The following is an 8992-nucleotide window of genomic DNA, read 5'->3' as shown; positions in this document are numbered from 1 at the left end:
GACTAATTGCCAGGTACATCTCAGCAGAAAGAAGTGTTTATGTGTAATCATCAGCAGGTGGGGTGCTTATATGGTGGATTGGTGGCCAAAAACAACCCTCTCCATTTGCCAAGCCATGAAAAATGACCCAAATGAATACAGCAGTGTAAAACCATGCAGTTAAATGTGTCTCAGGTTTTTCCCTTTGACTGGTAATGTGTGACAAATGGGTATTATGATCTTGATACTGTTACTACTGATATTACTAATACTGATCTATAATACCAATTGTGTAAGGACATCAGATTGATAGTCATTGCATTTGGTGCATCTTGTAAAATAATATTATGACATAACTGTGCTGGGCATATTAAACTGCTTACCTTTTTTGTTATACTATTAACCAAATACATACTGATAATCATAAAAGCTTTAGTTATGGACCTGGATGCTGATTGGTCAATACAGCCTTCTAGCCATACTATAATCCATGGTATAGTAACGGCTATGATGCAAAACACCAATAGCTAAGTGTTATTTGAATTTATTTATTTAGTTTATTTGTGTAGGGACAGTGCAAAAACATAGCTGAAAGACTAAAAGATATGCATTACATATAGAAATTGCAGCACAAGCTTACTTGCTTCTTTAGGTCCCATGAAATAAAAAGCTAAACATAATAAAACTATTAGACATAATAAATTTATTAAACCAGAAATGAATTAGTTAAAAAAAGGAGTACATAGCTAAAAACTGCATGGCAATATTCATCTTCTAGCAGAAGGATGCCAATTTTTGCTGAATAGCATTTTAACAAAAAAATTATCCTAAATATTTGTATTATGTAGAAATCATTTTAAAATAGCAATGTGGTATTTTAGGCTGTGCTACTGTATATTGTGAATAGTTACATCTACAGGGGCTGCAGGCACTGCAATGATCATTATGCCTAATAACGCACTTTAGTTGTGAATATATTCAGTAGCGGTTTTAATCACACAATTGCTTGGGGCCCTGGATGTTGGGTGGGCCTCCGTGGCCCCGCCCCGTTAGGAAAGCTCTGCAAAAACCGCTTGAGGGGTGACATGATGTTGTGCGTACACGTACATATACGCTGTTCATGTTAGAGGTCCGCTGGGTTCGGGTCAGTTTTTCAAGTAGGACTTTGGGTTCGGGTTTGTAATTTATGAAAAAATATACAGGACTTCCAAACTTGTTTCGCCCATGAGTTAGGGGCCGTTCACACTGAACACGTTTTTGCATGTGTCTGCTCTGTTTTCCCATTGTTTCCCTATGTAAACACACGCTGGATGAATGTCCTTGACTGCTGCACTGTGTCTCACTGTTTCTTCAGTGTCTCACGCAGAACCGGCACATTTTTAGACACTGTGTCAAGTTAAAAATAACTTCAGGTCTCGAAAACGCACGTCAAGACACTTGCGTTCTGTTTCATTCGTAGCACTGTGTCTAGATTGTTTTTAGCATGTTTCACAAAGATTTAATGTTCTGAACAAGTTCAGGTTGAAAAAAGGTGACTGTTACATTGTTTAACATTATTCCAGATTGTTCTGCACCAAGCAAATTTCAGCGCTTTATAAACGGCAATGTTTTTTTATCCCTTCTGTTTAAGTGTGCTGAGGGGTCAACGTGCCTTGTATGTTTACTGTTACAATAGTGTTACGAATGTTGCCTAAGATGCTAACATAAAATACAGCCTTTGGCAACATGACGAACAACACTGCAGCATAAGAATATAAGCTCCTGGTGAAAGTAAAGTAAATAAGACAGAAATATATTACTATTGTATACAACAAATCCTCAAAGTAATAATAATACTACTGTATCACACTGTATTATAATGAAAAACTGGACAACAATAAATAATTGTTGGGTTATAATAATAATAAATAACAACTGAATTCCAAAATGTTAGTCAGTGAAGTAGTAGGTTTTACACACCCTGTTCATTAATATATATATATATATATATATATATATATATATATACATACAGTATATATAGGTAAATATAGCTTTTTTTTCATCACTTATGTCGAAAAAACTGGAAAACATGCACTAATTATCTTGAACTAGATTTTTATTTCATTAAACATTTTGAATGTACTTGGCTACAGTGGCTGATAGGATGAATTTAAAATTATGATTTCAAATCAGTTTTATGTAATTTGTTTAAGCAAAATTTTCTATATGGGGCCCTGGGTTGGTCGGTTGCTTGGGGCCTCAGAAATCATAAACCTGCCCCTGAATATATTCAGCTTCCTAGTTAGGGAGTTGAAAAAGAGTGTTCCTATTGGCCAATCCCTGCTGAATATATAAGTAAATAAACTCAGTCCATCACCCCTGCATGGTACCCATCACATTCTATATACTGCAAGCAGATTAAATGCCACATTAATCGTGTAAAATTGCTGTATCTAAGTAATAAAAATACAAATTTGGCTTTCGAACTCTATAAGATGTGTTATAGTGATCCCTTTTGTGAAAAATCTACACCTGAATCATCTTCATAACAACTCCAAAAACAATCATCGCATACCCTATTAACCTTCTAACCTTCCTAAGGGGCAAAATTTCCCATTAAGGGATTCCTGCAAACAAATGCAGATTGTTGTTTACAGCCGTGCCTTGATCTGGCTCCACCCCTAATCAAAGAGATTACCGCTTGAGTCAATTTGAACAGTACATTACTTGATTCAGAGTCAGAAATAGACATATTAGTACTTGCATTGACATAATCAGTCTTTAACCATTGCATGTACAGTACAGTATGTAAGGTATCATGTCCTCCTTCAAGACAAATTCTGTTCAGGTAGAGTGAGCATAACCCTAATTAGTAATTATTTACTTATTTTCACTATATAATGTCAGCGTAATATCCTTGTTACTGTCCAAACAGCCTAAGGCTTTTCTTTACGTGCTTACTGGAAGAAAGAGGCTAAGTGTATTGTGGTTTCAGTGAGGGGAGAATAAGGATAATCCTAATTGATTTTCATTAAGTGCACTGCTGTAGAGCCCACGCCTGGCCTACTTTTGCTACGTTCGAATTAATCCCTTATCCCAGTTTTAATAGGAAAAAAAAATCCTAAGGACTGTCCCAGTAATGATTTATGTGCTCAGCAATTTGATAATAAAAAAGAGAGGATGAACACTAATTGTCTATTGTTTTTATGATCATTCATACTCTGTATTTCTGTCATGCATTTTTACAATTGAAGTGTGCAGAACACCCAGAATAACATATTGTGACATCATTTGCACTCTCTTTCCATGTGGACAGTATAGCAATTCACTCTTTTTTCACATATTGGCCATTTTTAATAAAAATTACATTACAAAAAATCAAACTACGATAAATCTAAAAGTGGCAGGGCGGTGTCTAATGTGCAAAATGCACGTTTTAAATACAATTGAATAAGCCAAAAAAAAAAAAAAAAAAAAACAAACTTTAGACATCTCTTGTGAAATGTAGAAGCAAGTAAACGTTAACATTTTTCCATACTAGTTAGAAGAGATCAGATTGTAAAACAAGAATGTCATGTTTTGTGTATGTCTCCACCTATATTTCTACCTCACCTTTTTACCTCAACAAATTTGCTTTTTAAAACAGTCCATTAAATAGCACCAATGTGTTTATTTTCATTTTATTCAGACACCCAACACATGCATGAGCTGACAGTTTCATCAAGGCTCACACCATGATGCAACAACCCTTTCAAAAGGTCCTCTCCCCTCAGTGCTTTTTCGGGCCGTTTCCAGCTTTCAAGGTCTTTTTTTTTTTTCTTCACAGAGTGGAAAACATGGAAATAAAAAAACAAACATAAGCCCCTGAAAAACTGGACGAGTTCAGTGAAGTTGCAGGAGGAGTGGAGAAGAGGCTGATAGGATTGTTTGCCGAAAAGGCTGCTTCAGTTCAGTGCACTGGTGTCTGAAGACCTCTATTCATTCTGGAGGCCAGAGGGGCCGTGCGGGTCTGGGTAGGGTCCCGCAGGCACTGAGGCACGGGGCCAGGCCTGGTTCTCTCTGCACTGCCAACTCGCCTCAAACACTGACCTAACGGCCAGACGCGACAGGAGGGAGCAGGGGAGCGAGAGCAATTTAGTCTCAGTAGCTACTCATTCATTCAAAAGCTTATCACAGGCAGGGCTCGCGATTGTGTAATTACGTGTTAAGTTAAGACCTCAGCAATGAATTTAGCGGGAAAAAAGCATAGCAGAGAAATGAATAAATACACATGGACACCATGGAACAAGCAACTGTTTACAAAACTGGATTGCTTTTGGAGGTTGCATGAATGAATAGTCTTTCTAAATTGCTTTGTGTGTGCCTAGAGACAAACGGAATCGGAGGAAAATTCTGCGATTTGTTTAAACTTGGATATGAGAAAAAATGGGCATGAAAAAAGTCTTACCATTTCAAAATATCAAATTAAGAGAGTGGACGCAAGTTTAGCTCGTGTTTCTTAAGCTCAGTATTTGTGGATGGAGTCAATCTGAGATTTAAACATCCTACGTCACTATGATCTATAGATTTGTTTAATACCCATATGGAAAGTGCTTAGTTTAAGGGTGATGTGTTTGTGCAGCATATGGCTTTCTAACATTCTTTGCTACTTGTTTGCATTCTCATTCATTCTATCCGTGTCTAACAAATAGTATGCTATGATTTATATACAAATTGCCAATTTCATAAAGATCCTTCTGTCTATCTTTCAATCCCACTATTTTTTTTATTTTATTTTTTTTTTATGCTGTAGAAAGTGACCTTTCAACCTGCGATGTGTTTGCATTAAGGCTTCACTTAGTCCATGGCACGAAACTGCATTGATTGTTAGTGTTTAGCAGGAATGGTAAACAGTAGGTATAATTCTGTGGAATTAAGCCTGTATCTGATAGCACAGACTGGGGTTCATCAGTCCCACAAGAGTCCTACTGATTTCCAGCTTATTTTTACAGCATTAGAGCTGTTATCTCAGCTATTGCCAACCAGCCACACTTTAAACACCTTCTGAAGCCATTAGATTCAATTACCTCACATCTTCTCATCAGCCTGTTCATTTGAAGGATGGCTCATGGAAATGGTTATATGTCGTAACATTGCTTCCATGCCCCTATACCATATTCGATTCCCTGCTCCGACAGTCTTGTAAATTAATCCAGCATGTCACATTGCCACATCGAGAGCCTCCCATTTTTGCTGAGTACCAGGGGTCTCTTAAACACTGCCCACTCTAAGTGCCACATCCTTTTTCCTGAAGACCTCCAAGACCCTTCTCAAGCATAAGAGCTTTTAGCTAGCCTGTGCTAATGTGTAGAATAATAGCTACTCCCTGAATCTTGATGGCCCCTGGAAGCTGACTGAATTTGTGCACAACAACATCTTCAGTGCAGTAATATTCCCCTTTTTATACCCATTCTTGTGTGCTTCCAACTCTAATTTCATTTTATTACATCTCTCCCCTTCTATTCGCTTTGCCTCATATGGCCTTTCAGTTTTAGCATGATTAGTAAGGTGGAGGATATTATCTGTTCTGCTCAGAGACGTGATGGAATATTATGGAACAAGTCTGATACAATTATGCAGTGCTTTCCAACGAGAGACAAAGAAACGAATACTCTTGCGATATCAGCATAGATTTTGTGTAAATAATTGCCAACGCAGCTAAAGGAGCACACACTTATGGCAACATGTTTTACAACAAGAACTTTTATGTGCATTTAAGACAAGTTTCTCCTGCAGCGTCTGAGTTTATAGGGTTCAGGTAGCAGGTCGTAGATCAGCATGAAAGGGCGACGTCAGTGTCCAAACAGCATTAGATACTGTTTATCTGTTGGCAGTCTATCCCACTGATCCTCTCTTTACTGCTAGCCCCCAGGACATCTGTAATCCACAGAAGTGACATATGAAGCCCAGTTGATTTCTTTTTTTGCCTTGTTTGTTGATATTTCATCTGAATTGCTAATTTATTTGGGCCATCAACTTTGGTCCTTTGAATAAATGTGTGCTCTAACTGCAGGACGGATTAAAGTTATCCAAACCTCTCACAGTCAGTTATGCAAACCGCAGCAGCTTATGAATGACTGACACATCTTGAAAACAGCCCTGCCTGAATTTATTCTTAGCAAAACACATTAGATAGAATAGAATTGCACCTCTGTGTCATCTGTCTTTCCGGTAGACAAAACTACCTACTGAAGTGCCATGTTGCCACAAAAATAGTCAGTTTGAGCTCTTAAAAAACAAAGTGTTTGCAATGCAATTAGGTATGTAAAACTGTTGAAATACACTCTCTCCTAAGAACTGATGGAAAAAAGTTGAACTCAAAATGAGTTTAGCTCCACAAAGTGCTATTATATGCACGTAGCCTAATAATCACTTTAAATATAATCACAAATCAAACTCTACTGGAATTACTATATAGGCAAAGAGTGAGGTCTAAATGATGTAGCTGTACATTGCAGTGATGAAAGAGGTGAAGGAATGCTGAATATGAGCTAAGTAAGTCATAGGCTACCCAGATGCAGCTAACAAGATAAAGATAAAATTATCTGAATTTAATTGCCAATCTAACCAAATGAAATTAATATGTAACAATTCTCTTTCATTTTGTTTTTATTTTTTATTTTTTTAATTATTATTATTATTATTATTATTTTTATTTTTATTTTTTTTTTTTTTTTTTTTTCACCGTAATTCTTGTATTCTGAAAGAAAGAAAAAAACTCTTCCAAACTCTTTGGAAGAAAAGGTTAGCAGGCATTTAGCCTTTTTTCGTCATCGAGAAATGGCAATGTGTGTTTGTTATGTTGAAAAGTTTTTGCGGTCTTTTTGTAAATGCATTCCTGTTATTTTTCCACATCCAATTTTTAATTATGGTCATTGACAGCGACAATCAAATCAAGACTTTCTGCGGGCATCTAAGGTTTGATGTGATATTCGTTATTAAATTTGAGCGCTGCGCCTGTAAGCCTCACGAAACGCAAGCGAGTCCAAGACATTTAATGATTGCGGGTGTCCAGCAGAAAGGTGAAAGAGAGATCAGAGGTGGCGGTGTTAATAAACAGGTTTCCTCTACACCTAAGAGGCGTTTTCCTTCTCCAAACACTATTGCTTTAATGTTGTAATGTATTTTTCCACTAAGCTCGCACTCCGAGCATGCCTTTGGGGAAAGATGCTGCACGTAACAAAATAAGTTGGAACACCTGTTTTGGAAAAGCAAATCATGGCAGCAAAAATCCTGCCTTCCCTAGTCATTTATACACCCACAATAACATTTGCTTGCGACATGGAAACTAACTGAGCAACACGCCTTTCCTTTTGTCCTCGTTCAAGGAAAAGAAAAGAGCTGGTTGGCTGTGGGAGAGAATCCTATTCTAAACTTGAAGAAAAGTTTTTTTTTTTTTTTTTTTTTTTTTTTTCGGTAATAAATAAAAAACATAATCCACCTAAAGATTGTGCATGGTGTTTGAGGAATACTGGCGTATTACACGGAAAAAACACTCGCAATCAGGTAACAATCTTGAAATACTAATCTCGTTAAAGATCAAAGATTATATTCCAAGATAATAAGACTAGTGCTACTAATAAATATCATAATAATAATAATAATAACATAGGCTACTGTTAATAATAATAATAATAAATATAAGTATAAATAATCTTTGAGTCTGACAATGTTTTATTTTTAAATATAATTGCAGATGGTTTTTCTAGCCCAAATTTGATACAGAAGTGTTATCAATATTGTTACAGGAAATAATCTCATTAATAGGTCAAACAGCTGCGGTGCTGTCATTTACAGTGACAGCCCAAACGTGCTTTGGAATGAATGAGACCAGTGAAATGCGCTTTGGAGGATTCTGAAATTGCGGGATTGCTTTTTTTTATTTATTTATTTATTTTTTTTTTTTTGGAATATCACAAGAGAAAACACATTAACTGTTTGGTTCATTTTACATGCAACATAATGGTACCATGATTTGTTTTGTATCAATAAAGGTATTTTAATCGCTGAAACTGTAGGGTCATATCACATTTCATACTAATGTGCTAGAACATCAGAGACAGTGGGATTAAGCACAAGAATAAAAAGAGAAAAACTTAGAATTTAGAAGAAGAAAAAATTTACTGCGGAAAAGAGCAATATGGGGTGTTTTGAATATGCTGTTATGAATTTAAACAAAGAACAGAATTACAGAAATAGCGACTATACAGAAAAGTAGGTTAAGGCTTTGAGAAATCTGCTTACATATCGAGGCACCTGATAGCATTCAACATTTCATTGGCTAATGGCTCTCTACATAATGTGCCAAATATTTTTTTTCTTCTTCTTCATTAAACGGACTTTATTTTAGCATAGCACAGATTTATGACCTGCTCAGACACTGTATAGTGATTACAAATTAATAAATCGTTTTATGTTCGATTTGCACACATTCAAAGTTTTCTGTGAATTACAAAGTTTACCAAACCTACCGAAATTATTCTATTCTGTTCTATTCTATTCTATTCTGTTATTTAAACTGATAGAGCCTATTAATAGTCAAAAGCAAGGAATGAACACTACAGGCTACATTAGATGTTATTTTTCTTTTATAATGTGTGACTGATTTCTCATGTAGCCTGCAAATATCGGGGATATGTAGCCTACTATGTTTTACAATAAGAACCTCTTAAGCATTTTGTGATAATCTGACAGTTTTGTCTCTGTGAGAACAACACAGAAGTTTTAACCTTATTCAAATAAACATTTGTGAAAACATGCCAAAGCTAAAGTAGTCTATATTTCTTCGTCATCTGTTGGCTGTGTCGTCGCCTGTGAGCAGGAGGAGGGATCTAAGTAAGAGCAAGGTCTTAAGTAGAAAGAAGCCCATATAGCCCAACTACAACCTTGGCAGGCGAAACTATTTTCTTGAAGCCAGATTTTCACAGGCACGCACGAGGTCGAGGCTGCGGTCATTTCACGGGCCCTGCGTACCACATTTCATGAATGTTGT

General features: G+C 36.4%; 1 protein-coding gene across 2 annotated transcripts in view; it reads left to right on the top strand.

The window, feature by feature from the left end:
* The first annotated feature begins 5870 nt into the window (after positions 1-5870).
* Positions 5871-8992, top strand: part of LOC127410882 (prospero homeobox protein 1-like) — a 41918-nt gene continuing 38796 nt past the window's right edge. Inside the window, exon 1 of one of the 2 annotated variants that reach the window (XM_051646110.1) lies at positions 5871-7506. The gene's annotated coding sequence lies outside the window, so the exon portion shown is untranslated. Of the gene's footprint in view, positions 8991-8992 lie in introns of both variants that reach the window. The other variant, XM_051646109.1, reaches the window with a different exon arrangement.

Source organism: Myxocyprinus asiaticus, chromosome 20 (genome assembly GCF_019703515.2).
Source record: "Myxocyprinus asiaticus isolate MX2 ecotype Aquarium Trade chromosome 20, UBuf_Myxa_2, whole genome shotgun sequence".
NCBI classification, from domain to species: Eukaryota; Metazoa; Chordata; class Actinopteri; order Cypriniformes; family Catostomidae; genus Myxocyprinus; species Myxocyprinus asiaticus.
This window is presented reverse-complemented; position numbering and strand designations above follow the sequence as displayed.